Source organism: Strongylocentrotus purpuratus, unplaced genomic scaffold (assembly GCF_000002235.5).
Source record: "Strongylocentrotus purpuratus isolate Spur 01 unplaced genomic scaffold, Spur_5.0 spur5_contig_866, whole genome shotgun sequence".
Lineage (NCBI taxonomy): Eukaryota > Metazoa > Echinodermata > Echinoidea > Camarodonta > Strongylocentrotidae > Strongylocentrotus > Strongylocentrotus purpuratus.
Window position 1 is genome coordinate 598881 of NW_022145575.1, and position 22976 is coordinate 621856.

General features: G+C 40.2%; 1 long non-coding RNA gene across 1 annotated transcript; it reads left to right on the forward strand.

Moving 5' to 3' along the window:
• Positions 1-1444: 1444 nt before the first annotated feature.
• On the forward strand, positions 1445-22930 carry LOC115919960. The gene is made up of 3 exons (XR_004062082.1): positions 1445-1602; positions 22278-22452; positions 22779-22930. It is a non-coding gene; the product is annotated as an uncharacterized LOC115919960 (long non-coding RNA).
• The last annotated feature ends 46 nt before the right edge of the window (positions 22931-22976 follow it).

A 22976-nucleotide genomic window follows, 5' to 3' on the forward strand; every position in this document is an offset into this window, starting at 1 on the left:
ATATTCTGATTAACAATTTAACATATTTTCCACATGCCTATAACAATGAAACTACACAGAATTGTAGTAAAAGGTGTGCTTGAAAGATATGTGAAATAAAAATTTAAAAATATTGTTCACTTTAAAAAAAAAAAAATTTACGAAAATTGCTATTTCTACCAACTGTCTGCTGTTGTGTGTGTGTGCATGGGGCAGACTGTGTGAACATGCAGTGTGATCACCCTACTATCACCTTCTCTTTCTGTCTTTCCTTATGTTATTCTTTCTTTCTTCTTTCTATCATTTTCTCTTTCTGTGTTTTCTTATGTTATTCTTTGTTTCTTCCTTCTATCACCTTCTCTTATGTTATTCTTTGTTTCTTCCTTCTATCACCTTCTCTTATGTTATTCTTTGTTTTTTTATCATTCTATCACTTTCTCTATCTGTGTTTCCTTATGTTATTCTTTGTTTCTTTCCTCTATCACCTTCTATTATGTTATTCTTTGTTTTTTATCATTCTATCACTTCCTCTTTTTGTGTTTCATCATGTTATTCTTTGTTTCTTCCTTTTATCACCTTCTCTCATGTTATTTTTTTTTTTTTTTTATCATTCTATGACTTCCTCTTTCTGTGTTTCCTAATGTTAGTCTTTGTTTCTTCCTTCTTCCTTAAAAGATCACACTTCGTTTTGGAATGTTTCGGTCTTGGCATTTCTGCCAGTAAAGCGTAGTTGCCCTTGGTAACATTGCGGTCAGGTTCCGGTTTGGCATTTTTTGGCTTATGTTGGGAGTCGGGGAAAAATGCAATGAATAATTAATCATGGTAAAAAAAGGTGTAGACCGGGGAAGGGGGATTGGAGTACTGATGGGGGGGGGGGGGGCTTGGTTGGTTGGGGGGGGGGGGGTGACAGATGCCCCCATATATAATTCAAACGAGGTTTATTTCTAATTCGAAACACATGTTGTTGAAATGATTTTTCCTCAATGTTAAGTATAATTATACTTTTTCAAGCGTTTGTTGGAAAATGGCAAATTCATAAAGAAAGAACGAAAAAATTGTGACCTGTCTTTGTCACAAAATAGTAAGGTGTCAAAATGTGCTCATCTGACCTTGATTAAATGCCTAAAACCCCTGAGCAGAGCCCCCGGATTCCACCAAGGGCCCTAAGGGCACCTGGATGCTCATCTGACGGTAATTTAATGCCTAAAACCCCTGAGCTCCTGGGGGTTCCGCCCCTGGACCCCACACCAATTTTTGTTCTGTCAGTGTCACAAATAAGGTATTAAAAAAGGGAGGGCAGCAATGAGGAACTTTGATTTAAGCCACGCAGCCCTTATTCTCTTATTTCCTTTTGCATCATATATTCCCCTTTTTTAAGGAAATGCGTGTACGTATAAGTGTGACTAAATCCTCTTATTCATATCGGCGTGCGTGTGTGTACCACCTTGACTTATTCCACTGTGACACCACCCATTGCCTAAAAACTAGTGGCTGTGTCATTACATTCTCTCATTGTCAACATCATCACTATCAGTTTGGTACAGAGGAAAAAGAAGATGGATCGTGAACGATTTATTTCGTGGCCCTGTGTTCTTATATTTTTACTTCCGTTTTGTCAAATAGGTGAGTAACTAATCATTTCTTCTATGAACTTTGATTGAGGTTGACTGAAAGTATGTATAAATTGGTTGATCAGAGGAACACAACCTAGATTAATGGACCAAAAGTGGTCGCCAATATAGCATCAGCTACTCATTTTTCAACCGATCAAGTCAATTTGACGAGAATCTAGGCTCTCGTCTTTTTATCTTCTCGACTCCTTGTCTTCTTCAGGCACGTAGCCAAGGGGGGGGGGGGGGCACGAGGGGGGGGGGGGAGACCCCCTCCTTTTTTTTTACCTCGATCGATTACATGTATGTGCTCCCCCCCAAACATCAAACTCTGGCTACGTGCCTGGTCTTCTTGACTTGATTTATTGTCTTCTCGTCTCGTCTTCTGGTATTCTCGTCGTGGTTTACCTTGTCCTATTCGATTTTCCTACGATCTGATTTTTGAAGAAATGACACTCATATTAGATATATAAAGTATAAACAGAAATGTCGATAGCAGTACTGGTATGACGTCACCACGATTCGGAGCCGATTTAGCTATTCACCCTTCAAGGAAGCTTGAAATCTATTGACATTTTAATTTCATTAATCATATGACTATTCAAACCATTGATCATTAAGATGTTAACAGTTTGAATGTTTATTTCGGATGCTAACTGCTTATTCTTCGAAAAAAAGATCGTATTCGGATCGTATGTTTCGGAGAATGCTAAGATCACAACAAGCAAAGTATTCAATTCAAAAGCCCCTCATAATTATGTACATAAGCAACTACAACACTATATATATCATAATTTCATGAAGGCTATTGTCAAGTGTCAATGTCTGTACTTTTCTTCTACTAAGTAGAACTAAACATGGTTAAAATCGTATTGCTTCCCTATGAAAGTACCGAATATTTTTATCTATTTCCTGCACAGGGGTTTTGATGCCAAGAGTGATTTGGCAAACACAATGTTTTCCTTTCATTCTTGGCCACGTCATCCTATTGTCATACAATTTATATTTGGATCAGTAATAACGGTCACTGGCGTACTGATGGGGGGGGGGGGGGCTCGGGGGAGGGGGGCGCCAAGTACTACTAATGAAGTACCGGACCACCGTCTTTGTGCATTATTTTGCAGCATCAAAGCATATTACACCGTCTCAAGACGTGAAAGATCACTTTTCTCCAACTTCTAACCAATCAGAAGGCCTCGTTTTTTTTCAGGTGTTGCCGGTGGACATTAATTAGCCAAACGTGGTTCTCAAAATGCAAAAGATCCCTACTCTTGGAAGGTGTAGGAGAAAGAAATTTTACGTCATATTACTGCAGGAAGTGCCTGAAAATGCGTCTAATTTGGCTCTAAAATTGCAATTGCTTCTTACTCTAAGAGGGGGTCAGAACCCCCTCCCAGACCCACCCCCGCTTGGTCGCTCCGCTCCCTCGCCGCTAAAGCCTCGTTCTGTCGCTTCATCGTTTTACATATATTTAACCCCATGCCATTTGTGCCCCCCGGAAAGAAATTCCTGGATCCGCCACTGATGCCTATACCCCTTGAGCTTCGGGGGCTTTGACCCTTGACCCCACTTTGCGAGACGTTCAGCGGGGTCTGCTTGTTAGAGTGGGGTGCTGCAGATTTTTTTTTGTCAGCCCCCCAAACGTTTTTGCTCATTACGCCACTGATAACGATATACTCAAAAAGGCAAAGTTAAATTTTTAGGGATATCCGGGTTCACCGGTAGTTTGTGAACCCACAAAGTTCCGGCCTCGGAAAAGTTGTGTTAAGGCCATGGAGACCGTTAGGTCAGGCTAATGGGCTGTTAGTCCGTGTAACCTCGGAAATCTTTTCAGAAGGCTTATGATGGCGATATTGTCGATCCCGTGGGCTGCAACTGAAGTTTTGCCATTACCAAAGGGAAATGCTTTTTTGGAACTGTGTACCCACTTTCTTTCATTGTGTTGGTGTATACCCTATAAAAAAGAACAGGCAATAATACTAATTGATTACATCAGGCGCGGATCCAGGATTTCTAAGGGGGGGGGGGGCCCAAATTTGAAATTATGCGAGCCAAATATTGGTACGTAATGGCGACCAACAGTGGCGTAATGCGGGGGGGGGGGGGTCGGTGCAAGGAGGGCGAGTTTCCCCCTACCAGGCTTTGAAGTTTCATTATATTATTAGAGAAAGAAGACGATTCGTTGTACCGTTCTCGAAAATAATTCTCGTCTGAATTTAGTTTTTCCCCTCCCGCGCGAAGCGCGGAAAATTTTACGATTTATTAAATTATTATAGATAGAAGACGATCGTTGTAGAGTTCTCGACTCTTAATCCTTGTCTAAATTCAGTCCCCCCCTCCCCCTCCTGCGCGAAGCGCGGAAGCTTTGACGTTTAATTAAACTTTTAAAGAAAGAAGACGATTCGTTGTACCGTTCTCGACCCTTTATCCTCGTCTGATTTCAGTTTCCCCCCTCCCGCGCGAAGGGCGGAAGCTTTTACGTTTCATTAAATCATTAGAGAAAGAAAACAATTCGTTGTACAGTTCTCGACTCTTAATCCTCGTCTAAATTCAGCCCCTCCTCCCCCTCCTGCGCGAAGCGCGGAAGCTTCTACGTTGCATTAAATCATTAGAGAAAGAAGACGATTTGTTGTACCGTTCTCGACCCTTTATCCTCGTCTGATTTCAGTTCCCCCCCTCCCGCGCGAAGGGCGGAAGCTTTTACGTTTCATTAAATCATTAGAGAAAGAAAACAATTCGTTGTACAGTTCTCGACTCTTAATCCTCGTCTAAATTCAGTCCACCCCCCTCCCCTCCTGCGCGAAGCGCGGAAGCTTCTACGTTGCATTAAACTATTAAAGAAAGAAGACGATTCGTTGTACCGTTCTCGACCCTTTATCCTCGTCTGATTTCAGTTTCCCCCCTCCCGCGCGAAGGGCGGAAGCTTTTACGTTTCATTAAATCATTAGAGAAAGAAAACAATTCGTTGTACAGTTCTCGACTCTTAATCCTCGTCTAAATTCTTCCCCCCTCCCCCTCATGCGCGAAGCGTGGAAGCTTCTACTTTGCATTAAATCATTAGAGAAAGAAGACGATTTGTTGTACCGTTCTCGACCCTTTATCCTCGTCTGATTTCAGTTCCCCCCCTCCCGCGCGAAGGGCGGAAGCTTTTACGTTTCATTAAATCATTAGAGAAAGAAAACAATTCGTTGTACAGTTCTCGACTCTTAATCCTCGTCTAAATTTAGTCCCCCCCCTCCCCCTCCTGCGCGAAGCGCGGAAGCTTCTACGTTGCATTAAACTATTAAAGAAAGAAGACGATTCGTTGTACCGTTCTCGACCCTTTATCCTCGTCTGATTTCAGTTCCCCCCCCCCTTCCGCGCGAAGCGCGGAAGCTTTTACTTTTCATTAAATCATTAGAGAAAGAAAACGATTCGTTGTACAGTTTTCGACTCTTAATCCTTGTCTAAAATCAGTGCCCTCCCCTCCCCCTCCTGCGCGAAGCGCGGAAGCTTCTACGTTGCATTAAATCACTAGAGAAAGAAGACGATTTGTTGTACCGTTCTCGACTCTTAATCCTCGTCTGAATTCAGTCCCCCCCCCCTCCCGCGCGAAGTGCGGAAGCTCTTACGTTTCATTAAATCATTAGAGGAAGAAAACGATTCGTTGTACAGTTCTCGACTCTTAATCCTTGTCTAAAATTAGTCCCCATCCCCTTCCCCCTCCTGCGCGAAGCGTGGAAGCTTCTACGTTTCATTAAATCATTAGAGAAAGAAGACGATTCGTTGTACATTTCTTGACTCTTAATCCTCGTCTGAATTCAGGTTTTCCCCTCCCGCGCAAAGTGCCGAATCTTTCAATCTTCATTTAATCGTTAGAGAAGAAGACGATTCATTGTACCGTTCTCGAAAATAAAGCTCATCGGAATTTAGTTCCCCCTCCATCCCGCGCGAAGCGCAGAAGCTATTACGTTTCATACAATCATTAAAGATTCGTATTACCGTTCTCGCCTCTGAATCCTCGTCTGAATTCAGTCCCCCCCCTCCCCCTCCTGCGCGAAGCGCGGAAGCTTTGACGTTTAATTAAACTTTTAAAGAAAGAAGACGATTCGTTGTACCGTTCTCGACCCTTTATCCTCGTCTGATTTCAGTTTCCCCCCTCCCGCGCGAAGGGCGGAAGCTTTTACGTTGCATTAAACTATTAAAGAAAGAAAACGATTCGTTGTACTGTTCTCGACCCTTTATCCTCGTCTGATTTCAGTTCCCCCCCCTTCCGCGCAAAGCGCGGAAGCTTTTACGTTTCATTAAATCATTAGAGAAAGAAAACGATTCGTTGTGCAGTTTTCGACTCTTAATCCTTGTCTAAAATTAGTCCCCATCCCCTTCCCCCTCCTGCGCGAAGCGTGGAAACTTCTACGTTTCATTAAATCATTAGAGAAAGAAGACGATTCGTTGTACAGTTCTTGACTCTTAATCCTCGTCTGAATTCAGGTTTTCCCCTCCCGCGCAAAGTGCCGAATCTTTTAATCTTCATTTAATCGTTAGAGAAGAAGACGATTCATTGTACCGTACTTGAAAATAAAGCTCATCGGAATTTAGTTCCCCCTCCATCCCGCGCGAAGCGCAGAAGCTATTACGTTTCATTAAATCATTAAAGATTCGTATTACCGTTCTCGCCTCTGAATCCTCGTCTGAATTCAGTCCCCCCCCCCACCCCTCCTGCGCGAGGCTTTGACGTTTTGTTATTAGAGAAAGAAAACGATGCATTGTACCGTTCTCTATACTCTTAATCCTTGTCTGAATTTCAAAGATGTTCTTTGTCTGCTCCTTTTTCTTCCTACGTCCTCTTCCGATTGGAGGGAGACCCCCCCCCCCCCCGCCCCCTGGCTACGCGCCTGCGGTCAGATAAACACATCTTGATACCTTGTCCGACCCCGCAAGCTCAGGGGTTTAAGGCAATAAATTACGATCAGATAAGCATTCAGGGGTCGAGGCGGCGGAGCCGGCCCCGGAAGCTCAGGGGTTTTAGGCGTTTAATAAAGGTCAGATGAGCACATTTTTATGAATACTTTATTATTTTGTGACACTGGCAAGTCACTATTTGGCGTGGGGTACAGGGGGCGGAGCCCCAAAAAATCAGGGGTTTTAGGCATTAATTTACCGTCAGATTATCATCTAAGGGCCCGCAGTAGGGCCCTAGATGGAATCCAGGGGGCAAAGCCCTCGGAAGCTTAAGGGTTTTAGGCATTTAATCACGGTCAGATGAGCACATTTTGATGCCTCATTATTTTGTTAACACTGGCAGTTAACTATTCTCACTTTCTTGCTCTCATTCTATTTTATTTCTCTTTGATATACTTTGTCAAGAAAAGTGGGGGGGGGGGGGGCTCGAGGCTCTCGATCCCCGCTGTACCTCGGTCCCTGACATGTACGAATCTCAAGAATCATATTTTTTGCCTAGTTGTAAATTTAGGAATTTGTCGTTTTTCAACAAACACATACACGTATAATTTACTAAAAAGTGAGGAAAAATTTCGGAAATTATGTCATTTCAGCATTATTTGTAATCCACCGTTGTGGAACTAGAAATAAACGACGTTTGAATTTGATTTCCCCCAAGCCCCCCCCCCCCCCCTCTATCAGTACGCCAGTATCTCCTCTTTTCCTTTTTTCTTTCCCTTTCCTTCCTTCTCTCTTATTTTTTTTTGATGGGGGGGGGGGGGGGGGGGGGTAAACAGCCTGGGAGGCAAGGCCCTTTCGGCCCCCGATCTCCTTCTTCCCCCTTTTCTTTTCTTCTTCCTCTTCTTTCTTTCCCTTTTTCTCCTTTTTCCCTTTCCCTTCTTTTCCTTTCTTCTTTTTTTTTTTTTTTTTTTTTGCGGGGGGGGGGGGGCAAGGCCCGCTCGGCCCCCCCCCTGGATCCGCGCCTGGATTACATTTATATCCCCCAAAAGAGGAAAAATGAAAGACAAAGAAGAGAAAGGTATGAAGGTGTGTTCACAAAACAATTTATGTATTTTATAACATCCATAAAAAAGATCCGGCCGAATACAAATATGCGTGTCTTTAATTTAAAGAAGGAGAATGAAGAAGATATTGATACTTATGACGATGATGATGATAATGATGATGATAATAATAATAATGATATTAATGATTATAATACTGATAATAATAACAACAATGATAACAATGATAATAATCACAATAATGATAATAATAGTCATAATGATAATAATGATGACAAATAAGATAAATGATAATGAATAGTACAATTGTGAAATAAACGGTGTAGGGCCTACCATTTATCGATATGCGAATATTCGGAAAATAAATGAACCTTCAGAATACCTTGGAGAAGAGCGGCAGATGAAGATTTTGAAGGGTTCTGGTTAGAGGTAAACTCAGTGCAGGCACATTGAGCAGTAAATTATCTAGATTATTTTGAATTATATCAATATATATTTATACGTCGTGTATACGGGTGCATATTTCTCGTTTCTCGTTATTCATTTTGAATCAAGATTTAATCATCAAACTTGCAACTGAAAAAAGATATTATCATTATTTTCATGCTCACAATAAACAATTATTATAATGCTACCGAGGCATTTATAAAAAAAGGATGTAATAAAGAACATATATAATCAAATCGTAAAGAATCAAATGTAATTAAACATAATATAATGAACGATACTGTTTGCTTTGGCTAATATAACCCCGTCTCGAAAGCCGGTTTATTAAACACTTTTGGCTCTAAGTGAAACCTAGCCATGACAGTCTGTACATTGAAACCCCGATTTACCATATCACGAGATTCGTTTAAAATATCCTCCGTTTCTTCCGCTGACATTGATCATTTCCCTATTAAGATTATAAAGTAATAATACAGATTTTGAGAACGGGAAATTTATAGGAAAGTCAAGTAAGCAGCCCTGGTAAAGGGAATGAGGGGGGGGGGCACTTGAAAGTTTATATTAATAAAGGTTTACCTTGGGGGTGTATGGTTAATACCATGACTATACAGTTTTGATAACGCATTTAATGAACTATTACATTGATAATGTTACGTCCGTATAAGTCTCTTGTAATCCACTGACGGCTGACGACTAGACCAAGACGTCTCGGCAATATCAATTGATTTCTTTCGGTGTAAGAAAGAGTGTAACTAATAAGCCAGTTTACGGTTGCAGTCTGAGCATGAGCAGATAAAGGTCATTTGTACCAAAAAGGTAAAACCCACAGAGATGAATACTGGATATGCGCTCATGAAAGTTATGTAACATCATTCATTTATGCACCAACGGGACATTCTAAGATACGCAGGTGGAAGTATTCTTTTCAAGAGGGCAAACAAAAGGTATTCATGAAGCACATCTAAGATTTTGGCAGTTATTATTCTAAGATGCTCAAAGTGGAACTTCTCCATGTGTAAAAGATCTGTGGATATTTGGGGTCATTTGTACCATGTGCTATCTGTGAACTCCCTTATTCTATCACATTGTCATGTAAGTCACAAAAATGATACGAATAAAGCGTGGCTGATGCGGGGGGGGGGGGGGAGCTATAGTTTTAGTTACGGCACCCTTTTAGGAATTAAAAAGTTTGTGTCACCCCTATCCAAAATTCATCAAAAAGGAATTGTTTTTCATCCCTCGTACACATGGATGTACGGGCAAATTTTCGAATGAGAGCCGTGAGGGCCGCTTGCCAGCACAAAATACTATCCGGATCCAAGATATATTTTACGAGCGAGCAAAACAAAATGCAATGTTATTATCGTATATTTTTTTTTCATTCACTAGATGAAATGTAAAATTATATATAGGCCATCTCGTTGTTTGGAAATATCCTAGTTTATAAACTCTGCGAGAAGTGAAGCAAACGAGAAGAAAAAAAGGACAATTTTTATGTGGTATAATTTCAATGTAGATATAGAAATACAATAAATAGGGTTATATGCTGCCCGAGTCATGACGACATTAGGGCAGGAAGGTGCCCGAACATTGTCATATCATCATAATTTTGGGGGGAATATTCATGGACCTCGCAGCCTGAATCTATCCCGTTTCTAAATTTTGCGAGAGAGGAAACAGACACTTTATTATCTCTGAAATGTTATTTCCTCGTCAAAGTACCCAACATGATAAATATTCGGGCAATTTGCGGTCTTTGATACATTATTTCCATTATGTTAACGTTATTCTAAAATATATCTTTAATTTAACTAAAATTTTCTCTGTCACTGTCTCTGTTTACCATATTTTTTTTTTTGCTGCACACTACATCTAGGACGCAGATCTAATCACCCTTAAAGATAAAGACTAGTTATGGTCATGCGATTGCATTATGAAAGAAACGTTGTGTAATCGATCAGAAAATGTTGATCATCTAGCATATAAGTATTGGTGTGTACTGCAAGGTTCTGGAATCATCAAAATGATAAGAAATTTGGCCCAGTCTTCGTAAAGTTACAAGTACTGTACACATAAAGATGTATATGGGACTACGCACAAGTGCGCGACACGTGCGTTTATCTCTCACACACCAATAGATAAACTAATTTATCAAATATATCAATTAGTAGGCGGTTCCCCTGCAAAATTGTTATCATCATGTATTAGTCAAAACATATTCTTTCACATGATTGGTAATAAGAGCTTCCATTTCATTTTTTGAAATTGGGGCGTTTCCAATACTGGTCTTTACCTTCAAGCATTTCGATAATCGTGTACACCTCTTATAACAGATTTCATTTAAGACTAATAAATGTAGTATTTGAAGAGCATTTTTGAGCAATCTATTTGAATCATTACTGACTCACGTTCTTTTTCTTTTTCCTAATTTTCTCCCTCGCTCTCACCTTTCCCCTGTTTTTGGTTGCAATTGTTGCCCCCGTGACATCCCATAGCTATGCAAAGTAGGGTGTGTGTGTGTGTGTGTGTGGGGGGGGGGGGGGGTGGGGTATGGCTGTGCCACTTAAATCTGCACGTTTGGTCCGCCCCATCCAAGTCAAATGGTCTATCGACGCCCCTAGAGTAAATCGACTGAGAATAGCCCCACATTGATTGGAAATTGAAGGCCAATATAGCTGGAGGGATTTCCCCATGAATACCGCTCTTCCTCATCATTATTAGCGACAATGAATACGCATGCCAGGACTATGTTTTTTTTTCTTCATTTCCACTTTCCAACAATCTGGTTTAGCGAATGCATGTCATTCTACTATTTTCGTCCAATGATGCGAACTTCGTTGGATTGTCATTCTTATTGTCATCTGAAGATTTTGATTACAGCAGTTTTTCTTTGTTTCATCATTGATTGTTGTTAGAATTGAAAAGCAGAACAGATGATGATTCAAGTCAAACATTTCAATGTAGGCCGTATTTTATTCTGTGGCTTTGTCTATGTCAAAGGGGTAAGTATATCGATAAATGCGCGTTCAAAAGCAGCTCGAGATTGCTTGCTCATTCCAAATTAACATTGTTTTCGGTGTATCATGCGTATTCTTCAAATCCAAGTTTGAAGCCAACATAATGTTTATAGACATTATTTGCTTGCCAAGGAACTGTGAGAACGTAAAAAGGGAAAATAGTCACCTGGTGATCAGTTATACCTCGGAAGTTTCTTTTCTGATGTGTAATTTGTTTATATTAAACAAATATTTTCTATCATTTATACTGATCTTCACAGTTGCCTCTTTTCTTTGATTGGTTGTTAAAGATAATTCAAAGGTAGACCTACCAATGATATCATTTATTTTCTTTGCATTGATTCAACGGAGTTCTCACTCTGTAGCACACACCCATATTACTAAAATATCGACCTCAGTTTAGACTTAAACGGTAAACCACTTATTCGAGATTTTAAGCATGCTCCCTGAATAGTAGTCATGGGTCCACACCGTAGATTTGAGAAATTGTGATCTAATGAAATCACGGATTTTGTTTATCTAACACCCCAACTATTTTAATAATGGGGATCTTGTCACGTCGTCTCACACGTTTCTTTGTTTATGATTTTATAGCATTTTGTCCGTGAAATTTCCAAGGAAGCTGGATTGTCGTTTGCAAGATCACCAGGAAAATCGCCCTTTTTAAACAATTTATTGAAATTAAAGTATAGTTATGACATTTCGGATGACCCCCAGGTTTATTTAGACAAAGCTGTATGGAACTCACTTGAGATTGAATTTAAAAAGTTTTTTAAAGAGTGCCTTTGTGTACAGGCGCTATGATAAAAACATACTCGTGATATATATGAATTTCATAATTGACACCAATGTAGTGTTTGAGTTCGCAGAGAAAATACAGATTTGGAACACGTTGAAATGGTAGTTACAATAGGAACGGTAGAGCCTTATAGAACCGAAATAAAATAATCGAGTTTGATGGTCAGAAGAAGATGGAGAGAGGAAAAGAGATTGATAAATTGAGGAGGAGGATGGAAAAGATATAGATAGATTGAGCAAGAGAGAAAGAGAGAGAGAGAGAGAGAGAGAGTGTGTGTGTGAGAGAGAGAGAGAGTGAAAGAGAGTGAGAGAGACAGAGAGAGAATGAGAGAGAGAGAGAGAGAGTGAGAAAAAGAGAGAGATGAAAAGAGAGAGAGAGAGAGGGAGGGAGAGAGAGAGAGAGAGAAGTGGGGGGGGGGTGACGAGGTAGACAGAGAAAAAGAGATAATTCGAAAGTGTAAAATTCAGCTTTGAAAAGCAGGTCTGGAAGAAAATGTCTTGTAATAATATTATAAAAACTTACTGTTAACCCAGTTTTTGTTACAGCTTTGATCGTGGTTATATTATTCGTCATGTGATACACGGTTCTAGGACATCCCCCCCCTATGGGCATCCATCCCCCGGATAACCACCCCCAATCAACTACCCCCTAGGACATCTACCCCCTAGAACAATTACCCCATAGGGCAACCACCCTCTAGGACAACTACCCCCAGGACAATTACCCCCTGGACAACTACCCCAGACAAGTACCCCCTAGGACAACTACCCCCGAACAACTACCCCAGATAACTACCCCCGGTCAAATACCCCCGACAACCACCCCCAGACAACTACTCCCTACGACAACCATTCTCTAGGACTACTACCCCAATACAACTACCTGCTACGACAACCATCCTCTAGGACAACTACCCTCGGACAACTATCCTAGGGGGTTGTTGTCTGGGGGTCGATTTCCGGGGGTAGTTGTCCGGGGTAGTTATCCTAGGGGGTAGTTGTCTTGGGGGTAGTTGTCCGGGGGGTAGTTGTCATGGGGGTAGTCGTCCTAGAGGGTGGTTGCCCTAGGGGGTAGTTTTCCTAGGGGGTAGTTTTCCGAGGGGGTAGTTTTCCTAGGGGGCAGTTGACTGGGGGTGGTTATCCGGGGGTGGATGTCTAGGGGGTAGGTGTCCGGATACGATGATACACATTGACACTCTTTCCGAGTAAAGATGAAAAAACAATGAAAATTAAGTGTTTTTCAAAGTGTTTTTCAAGGAGGAGGTATTCGAAAACACATTGCTTCCCTTCTTAAAGAATAGAACTAGTTTATTAGTACAATGGGAAATTGCTTTAGCGATTAGACATCAATAAAAATATTGCTGACGATTCCTTCCAATTAGGTTCCAAATGTATATGATATGTAATATCAAATTCACAAACGTTTATGCTGTTATAAATACAACGGGCAGAAATGAATCCAAGCGCCAAGGTAAGCAAAAACAATCCTGGTTACCTCCATCACGATATCTGCTTCTCCTTTACCTTGTTTACAGTCCAATTAAATTATAATTTTTCGTTTAAGAACTCTTCCTTGTATTGTTTGTATCATTATCAATTTCACTTATGTCTGACGAAAGGGAAATTAATTAACATACAACTGGGACCTTGAAGGCTCGTGCACAATAACAACGCAGATGGTTCCTTATAAATGCGGATGCTGGGGAGAGAAGACAGTGGCGTAACGTGGGATTGTATATTGAGGAGGGAGAGGGGGGTACTGTTGTCATCATGGGCGTCAATCCTTACGTAATACCTATTGTTCAGGGGGGGGGGTGAATGAATAGATCATCCCCCTGAACAATAGGTATCAATTACAGATCTACGCCCATGGTTGTCATGGAGTTGGGGGGGGATCTTACTAGATAGATAACGGACGATGGAGAAGGAAAATGGGCAATCGATCAAGGGGAGAATGTAGGATGCGATATATAATATTATATCCCTCATGTATAGTTGTTTGCATTGCGATTGTACAGAGCACGACAAAGATATAGAAAAGTACTATCTACCTGAGATAGTACTTTTTGTAAAGTATTTTTTTTGCTGCTTGCCCATTGAATACGCATAGCAAAGTAGGTTACGCGAAATGTCAAAGTCAATGTCATTACTGTATTACATGAATGCATGTTGCGCTTTGTAAAATCTAGCTGAAGCTTAACTGTCTGCAGAATCAGTTTTTATTATTATGTAAAATTCACTTTAAATAGACCTTATTGCCGATGTGGGATATAAAACAAATATTAACCTCCTTTACTCGGGCAAAGGATACAAACTATCATCGTCTCCGTGATCTCGGGGCTACCATCTTCCCTCGCCTTGCGGCTCGGGAGGATAGTAGCCCCGAGATCACCTCGGCGATGATAGTTTGCACCATTACCCTCGTAGTCGATTAATATTTGCTTAATATATAATAACAATAATAATACTGATAATTATGCTAATGACGATAGTAGTAATGATAATAATATTTCAGTGTAGCACCAGACAGTTTCTCCGATAAGGACAATGGTAAAGAATATAGGCCTATTTAAAATTCATTAGAGTTTCGGGAAATTAAAACAAAAAAGGTGGGGTCTACATAAACAACATACATGTTAAAGGTAAAGACCAGTATTGGAGACGCCACAATTTCAAAAAATGAAATGGAAGCTCTTATTACCAATCATGTGAAAGAATATGTTTTGACTAATACATGATGATGCAAATTTTGCCGGGAAACCGCCTATAATTGATATATTTGGTAAATTAGTTTATCTACATGGTCTGTGAGAGATAAACGCACGTGCCGCGCACGTGTGCGTATAGTCCAATATACATCTTTCTGTGTACAGTGCTTGTAACTTTACGAAGACTGGGCCAAATTTCTTATCATTTTGATGATTCCAGAACCTTGCAGTACACACCAATACTTATATGCTAGATGATCAACCTTTTTTGATCGATTCCACAACGTTTCTTTCACAATGCAATCGCATGACCATATTGGTCTTTACCTTTAATTCGAATGATCATATTAATAATTGACTGCCGATTCGCGAATCTGAATGCCCGAGATCCCCTTTCAGCTATTTCTGACGAATTCGAGTGAATCTTCGCAGACGTGCCTATAGACGGAATGAATTTCTGACGCTTAATTGAATGATAGCCTCCACCTTCAAATGGTGCATGCGATAAACTGAAATAATGTTCCATCAAATGGACTGAAAAAACATTGCGAAATTGGCGGGGAAATCCTTTAAAAAAATATTTTGAGGATAGTTCATCAATGGGTTATGAAGTAATGCACGGTAACTTGTTCTTCATTGAAGCAAATGGATTATATATTTTGTATTTATAAAATTTCATTAATTAATAACATTACGTACACCTTCAAAGATAATGGTGAAACCAGTTTTCACCATGGGTTAGGTTATCAGTTACAACTTGCTTGCATGTGGTAAAATGCCAAATAATATCTCCCTTTAAACTTGCTAATGTTGACAACTGCGTCGATTGAGGAAGTGTCGAGTTCAAAAGATCACGGAGAGTGTTTCTGTATGTAGCAATATCAATCATGAGGGACCTAGATATAAGTGTAATATTGTACTTTATGGAACTTAACGAAATGATAACAACAATATTGGCATCGTTTATGGACCCTGCACGCATGGATTCCTTCTTTCATCGCATTTCCTCATTTCATTTCTGGGGGTGTATTACACTCCACTTCTCATTTTATTCCTCCTTTATACAAATTTCACCAAATATGCCTCATTTGTTTGTTTGATGATGATAGTTTTATCGGACTGCTAAGAAAGCATGTACATGCTTAAATAAACAGCCAAGGAGACCGACGGTTTCAATTCTTCTTCGAGGGCCTTGGTAATGAAGATTACTGCCTTACCAATGCATGGGCACGAGCACATTGACATGGTTTCGAACCCGGGACCACCCGGTTCCAAGTCCGCTGCTCAACCACTGAGCCATAACGCCTACTTGATGATGACCATAAGCAAGGGTGTCGATTTGTATCCGTGGTTGGGGGGGGGGGGGGGGGGGATGATAGGTGCCAAAAAAATTTCGGCAATGGATCAAAGCAACCAAGGATACAAGCGTGTGGCAAGCTGCACCCCTCCCTTCCAAGTTATTAACTATTTGAAGTCACCCTCAACATTTCAGAGAATATGGGACCCATGTGGGTCCCACATGGGCTTGCTACCTGGGTTATTATCCTCTCAAGCGCGTAGCCAGGACTTATTTAGGGGGCGGTAGTGAGCACGCGAAGCGCGCTCCCTAGGGGGGGGGGGGGGGGGGGGGGGTACCCCGCGCGAAGCACGGAAGCTCTGACGTTTCATTAAATTAATAAAGAAAGAAGACGATTCGTGGTACCGTTCTCGACTCTTAATCCTTGTCTAAATCCTTTTGACGTTTCATTAAATTATTAAAGAAAGAAGACGATTCGTTGTACCGTTTTCTACTCTTAATCCTTGTCTAAATCCAGTTGACGTTTCATTAAATTATTAAAGAAAGAAGACGATTCGTTGTACCGTTCTCAACTCTAAATCCTTGTCAGAACTCAGTCCCCCTCCCCCTCCCGCGCAAAGCGCGGAAACTTTGATGTTTCATTAAATTATTAGAGAAAGAAGACGATTCCTTGTACCGTTCTCGACTCTTAATCCTTGTTTGAATCAATTTCCCCTTCCTCCGCGCGTTGCGCGGAAGCTCTGACTTTTCATTAAATTATTAAAGAAAGAAGACGATTCGTTGTACCATTCTCGACTCTTAATCCTTGTCTGAATTCAGTTACCCCCCCCCTTCCCGCGCGAAGCGCGGAAGCTTTGACGTTTCATTACATTATTAGAGAAACAAGACGATTTGTTGTACCGTTCTCGACTCTTGATCCCTTTTCTTCCTACGTCCTCTTCCTTTCTTCTTTCTCTCTATCTTCTTTTTTTTTTTCGGCTGTCTTTTTTTTGGGGGGGGGGGGCGGGGGCGGTCGCCTGTATCCTCTCTGTCTCTTATTATCCCTCTCTCCCACTCTCTACTTTTTTTTGGCACTTTTACGCTTTGCGTCTAACATTTTAGCTCGTTGCTTTTTAACGCTGCGGCTTTGCATTTGGCGCACTGCATTTCTTTGATGCTGTTGATTGAATAAATTGAATAAATCCATCAATTCCTGATGAAACGTATGAGCGAGATTTCAATTTATGCTTGTCTCATATACGGTTGTCTCATTTACTTCGTTTCTATTTACATGTATATGTATTAAGAAAATGAGATAGCAAAATGTGTATATGGATGGTCATCTTGCGAGTAATAACCAGTAACTCCTCTCATCGGGCTCTATCATTAATTTTCTCTTTTTTTTTGTGATGGTGAATTATTGGGGGGGGGGGGATGATTGTACAGGCCATCCCCCCCACCTGAAATATTGGGGGGGGGGGGGGATATATCCCCCCATCCCCCGGGATCGACACCCATGACCATAAGAACACTAATTTTACTCTTTATTAATCAACATTTCGAATTGTTATTCAAATAATCGACATGCACAATTTGTTTTCTTCATAACTTGATATGCTGATTTGGCTGATCCGATGATGAGGTTATTACTTTTTTAAGGCACAAACCTGTGCCAGTTACATGCCTATAACTGTACCGTAGCTGTTTGAAATCAACCTGTGGGATCGTGTGTAAGGTTTGCTCAACACGCACATGGTTTCTTATTAAACGATTATCAGATTGGTGATAATAATTTAGTCTGCTAAATGGTGTTGGCCATTGATTTTAATACTTAAAAAGGCCTTGCGTTCATAAACTCCTGAATGGTTTAAAGAAATGCCAAGCGTATAATAAAATAGAACAACTCAATTATAGCGTTTATTGACCTAGGCTCAGATAACCCATCAAGGAATAATCTCTAGTGTGCTTCAATATTAATGACGTACACTTCTCGAAATCAGTTAATGTTAATACGGTTTGGTTATATCTATGTTACAACCATTGTGATTACAACAATAAAAACACTAGCACTAAGAATTGAGGAGCGCGATAGTTCAGTCGGTAGAGCAGTGGGTCTCGTAATCCGGTGACCCGGATTCGAAACCAAGGCGATGCGCTAGTGCCCTTTGGTAAGGCTTTAATCCTCATTACCAGGTCCCTCGGAGAGGACCTCAAGCAGTCAGCCGTCTGGTTGCTTACTTTCAAGAATTTATGCTTTCTTAGTAGTCAGGTAAAATAACAACCATCACCAAATAACGGTAACAATAACCATTGTTAGGTCATCTGGCGCAAAGCGTGGCGAAGCACCTATTGATTTTGTCAGCCTTTTTTTGTATTTCTTTCTGTAACATTTTGTGTTGTGGATATAATCTCATAAATGGCATGGTTAGTGACCATGAAACTTTCATTGCATGTGGCATATGCATGATCATTGATCCTAATGAAAAGATTTGTTATATTTCTGATGCGTGACGTCATCTAGGCGCCATTTTGTTAATTTATAATATTGACCATATTTCATCCATTCATTGTTAATTTTGAATGAATTTGCTTGCATAAGCTTGAGGTCATGGGTAAACTTTAGATCACAACAATTTCGGTGCGCGCGTCACGGCAAAAGCATACGCGTGCGTCAACATTTAAAATTGTTCAAAATGCATATAGGACCAATTAACTCTACGTTTCAGACCTTTTGGAGCTTTTCAAAATTTTGCGCGCGCCGTTCGTACTGAATGTATTTTTTTCATTTGTATTGTGTTGCTGATACTATTCTTAGCAATTTGAAATCACTTGTAGCCATTGTTTACCTAAGTTTGGCTCATAGATGTTAATTTAACCTCAAAAATGTGCCCGTGGTTTGAGCCATTATGCATGGCCGTACAGAGGATTGTTTTAATGTTGGGGACCGGGGTAAAATTCAATGAATTATTGATAATTTATTGTATTTTCTTTTTTTCTTTATTATTTGTGGGAACTGTCCCCTACCCAAGCCCCCCGCTGCGTACAGTCATGGTTCAGTGGCAAAGCAATGGCCTCGTAACTGTGAGGCCCCAGGATCAAAACCGCGTCGATGTGCTATATTAGTGCCCTTTTGTGGGGCATTAATCCTCATTACTGTCATTTATGACATAAGGGCGTAGGTCTCCTAGTTGATAAGCATATTAGGATACACATGCTTTAATCAAACACTGACCCCAAGTCCTCTGGTTAGGACTAGTTCGCTCCTACTACTCGTTATCTTTTTCACCGACCAAACTAAGCATCATCGTCAGAACATTGTACTTTGCTTGGTCGAAGATCTAACCATCCAGTCCAGCCTTTTGGTCCCATGGTAAGGTTCGGTGAATGCCTCTTGGTTCTTACTCTTCTCCATCGATACTTTTATTACTCTTACAATTCTCATCTGCACATTTTTCCTCACGATTCTTGACCGTCAACATCGCTTTTCTTGCTGCTCAATACGATCCGACTTAATGGATGACGTGTTATTTTGTTGTTTGTTCGCCTGCGCCTACTGCTGTCATTAATTTATTGGTATCAGGGTTGTAACGAACAATAGCCAGCACAATCATTTCTACTGTTTCTGCATCCTTGATTATTAAATGAGTTTATACATATAGACATGTTATTTGAGTGGAGGACGTAATTTTTTTAAAGACCAAATCTCTCATTGAGTTTCTACATGACTGCCTTATATCTCGATCAAAGCGGCAGATCAGCTAATTCGTCTCTGTGAAAATGTTAACATCTAGTTCAAGACGGCTAAATTCTTCATAAATATAACCATTTCTTATATTTGTGATGCCCTACAAGTATTTTGTTGTTTAGAACCAGCCGTTGAAAAACGAGATAGCGCATCGTATGTTGTATTCCAGCCAATGCCAATATTAGCTTTTTGTTGGCTTTTTGTGTTGGTGATAATATGCACAACTAGCCGGCCCGTGTATTGTTTTTATTATTTAATTAACGGTCACTGTATTATTTTGAAAGTGGAGCTGAATTGGAAGGATCGTTTTCAATCTAAATTCACACATTTTGGGGTCTAAAATCAACTTCAAAGCAATTTTAGGTTCTAACAGGGTACTAGCAACATCATAAATAAGAATAAGAGCAATAACCTTGTACTTTGAACGCATTTTTGGTCCTAAACAAAAACTCAACTATCCCTTTAATACAATGTATAGTTATATCCCCAATTGAGCCGAGTCGCCGCGATAACGGGCTACATCATAGATAATTGTCTTTCTATCAGGTTCCTTTTTAAGCTTCACCTGCGTGTAGAGTAAGTAAATGTAGGATAGTGTCGGGTAAAAGGACGTTATTGATATGTCTTGGGTTCGAGGCTCGTATCTTACCTTCAAGCCCTTTTAAAGTGTTGGGAGCCCCAACAAATTAATTTTTGCAAAATTTCACTTAAATAGCCATTATAATGTGAAAGAGGTTGTCATTTAAAACAAACTACTGCAAGGATTTTTTTAGGGGGGGGGGGGGGAAGCACGTAGCCAGGGGCGGTTGGGGCAGTCGCCCCCACAACGCCGGCCAAACAAAAACAAAAAAAAGGAGAAGAAGAAAGGAAGAGGACGTAGGAAGAAAAGGAATTAAGAGTCGAGAACGGTACAACGAATCGTCTTATTTCTCTAATAATTTCATGAAACGTCGAAGCTTCCGCGCTTCGAGGGAACTGAATTTGCGGGAACTGAATTCAGATAAGGATTAAGAGTCGAGACCAGTACAACGAATCGTTTTCTTACTCTAATTATTTATGAAACGCCAAAGCTTCCGTGCTTCGCGCGGGAGGGGGAAACTGAATTCAGACAAGGATTCAGAGTCGAGATCGGTACAACGAATCGTCTTCTTTCTCTAATAATTTAATAAAACGTCAAAAGAAACTGAATTGAGACAAGGATTAAGAGTCGAGAAAGGTACAACGAATCGTCTTCGTTCTCTTATAATAACTTCAAAGCAACTTCCCCCTCCCTGCACCCACCACCCTAGGGAGCGCGCTTCACACGCTTTGCATGCTCACTACCGCCCCCCTAAATAATATCCTGGCTACGCGCTTGCTTAACAGGGGCTTTAACATAATGATGTAACCTAGATACTTTGGTCAAAGTTTGGTGTAGCATGGAATATATATTGAAGATGAAATATCTTTTTTTCAGACATATTGTTTTATTTCGTTAGTTTTATGAACAATCTCCCTTGTGCACTAAAAATCAGCCCATCTCTTAATTCTTTCAAACGTTGTTATTAAACCCATCCTTTATGTTTGTATTCATGATGTGAAATTTATATATTGCATTTTGTTGACCTAATTTGTCCGTTTGTTTGTTGTATTTATGTATGCATTGTTAATTTTGGGGTCAACGTACTAAAAGGTTCCCCCTCTTTCTATGTTTTTTTGTCTATTAATTGCTCTGTAATCATTTTGTTAATGATGCTCAGTTGTATATGTATTCAATTTGAGTTGCTTTTATTTAGAGTGAAAAAATAAAGATTGAACTGAAGTGAAAAAAACCTTTAGGAAGATCAGAGCCATTTTAATAGGGGCTTTAAATAGAGCTTTCCAGCCGTTTTTTAATTCTTGATTCATATTATGTTTGTCTATTGTATTTTGGTATGTATTTGAATTTGTTATACGGAAAATAAAACACATCAGACTTGATACTATCCCGCTGCTTGTGAGATTTACTATTTTACAGGCACCTTAATTTGAGCATCACCCGAGGAGGCCATGAACGCAGTTATTAGTTAAGCTAGTAAAGGTGATACAAAGTTTTGGTATGGGGTCATGAATTTGGTTCAAATGAACATATTGGAAGCATATGCGATCCTACAATAGTCAGTGATCGTTGTCGCCGTTGAAATCGAGTCTAAACTTATGAAATTGTAAATAATAAACTCTTTATGTTGTATAGCTCCCTCTCAAGGTCAAGATATTAATTAAGCTCTAAAACATCGTTTCTTAACTAAAATCGACCGATTAGCTATTCCCGTTTGGATATTATCTATTACAACTACATATTCTAAGATTTTCATGGTCGCAGCTATCATTGTACGGCAGTAGGCGCCATTTAAAATTTATCAAAATTTACGGGAGCAACGGTACATTTTTATATTCAATTTTTCTCGAAAGCAGAAGTGTTTTAGGTCCTAAATTTTCTAGTGCTTATAATACATCCACAGGAGCATCCAAATATATCAAAGTTGTAAAGAATTACCATCCACCTAATGTTCAAAAATTTCCCAAAACTTTGTGTTACCTTCAAGCATCTGTATATATTTGAAGTATAGCGCTGTGCACATACATGTTAATACGTTCTGCAGCTGACATTTCGGACATATCATTAGCATTAATTTTTATTATTATTTAGTGAAGTAGTCCCGTTCTTTAGTTTTCAATGCTTCGGAATAGATCGGTTAGTTTTCAAATATCAGATATCAAATTCTATCAACAGGAGCGTTGCAGAATGTTCCTCCTCCCGGTGTCGCTCTGGGTATGGAAAGTGGAGCCATCCAAGATTCAAGCCTGACAGCATCTATGTAAATCTGGGTTATGGCCCCGAGAGAGGACGCCTGAACATAGATTCAGCCTGGTTTGGAGGTACTAGCGCTAAATCATCATGGATCCAGGTAATGCTACGGCCACAAAGGTTCGTACGAACGATAATTTCGTACGAATCTCCCTGTTTTTCCGTTGTCTTCCCGAATTCCATTGTCTGGAAATCGTTCGTACGGCGTTCGTAGCAGTTCGTAATGGCATTCGTGACCGAGGCTTTAGATCGGTCCGCCTTTTTCTCCCGTCGCTCGGTACCTATTAATGGCAGACAAAAACCTCAATGAATAGGAATTTAAACAGAATGCCGATTAAAATTATATTGATCATTTGTTTTGTCCTAATGTTGCAAGTTCATTTTGATATATTGAAAAAAGTGTATGTAATTATTCGTCTTTCCAAGGTTGATCTGTCCACTACTTATCGTATCACTGGAGTCGCAACACAAGGTCGTTGGGACGTTGCCCAATGGGTTACAAGCTTTAAGGTAGCATGCAGCATAGACGGTATTACGTTCGATATAGTACAAGACGCCCTCAACCAGCCCGTAGCCGATAAGGTAGGTGTCAATGTCTTTTCCTCTGACCGTAAAGGGTAATAT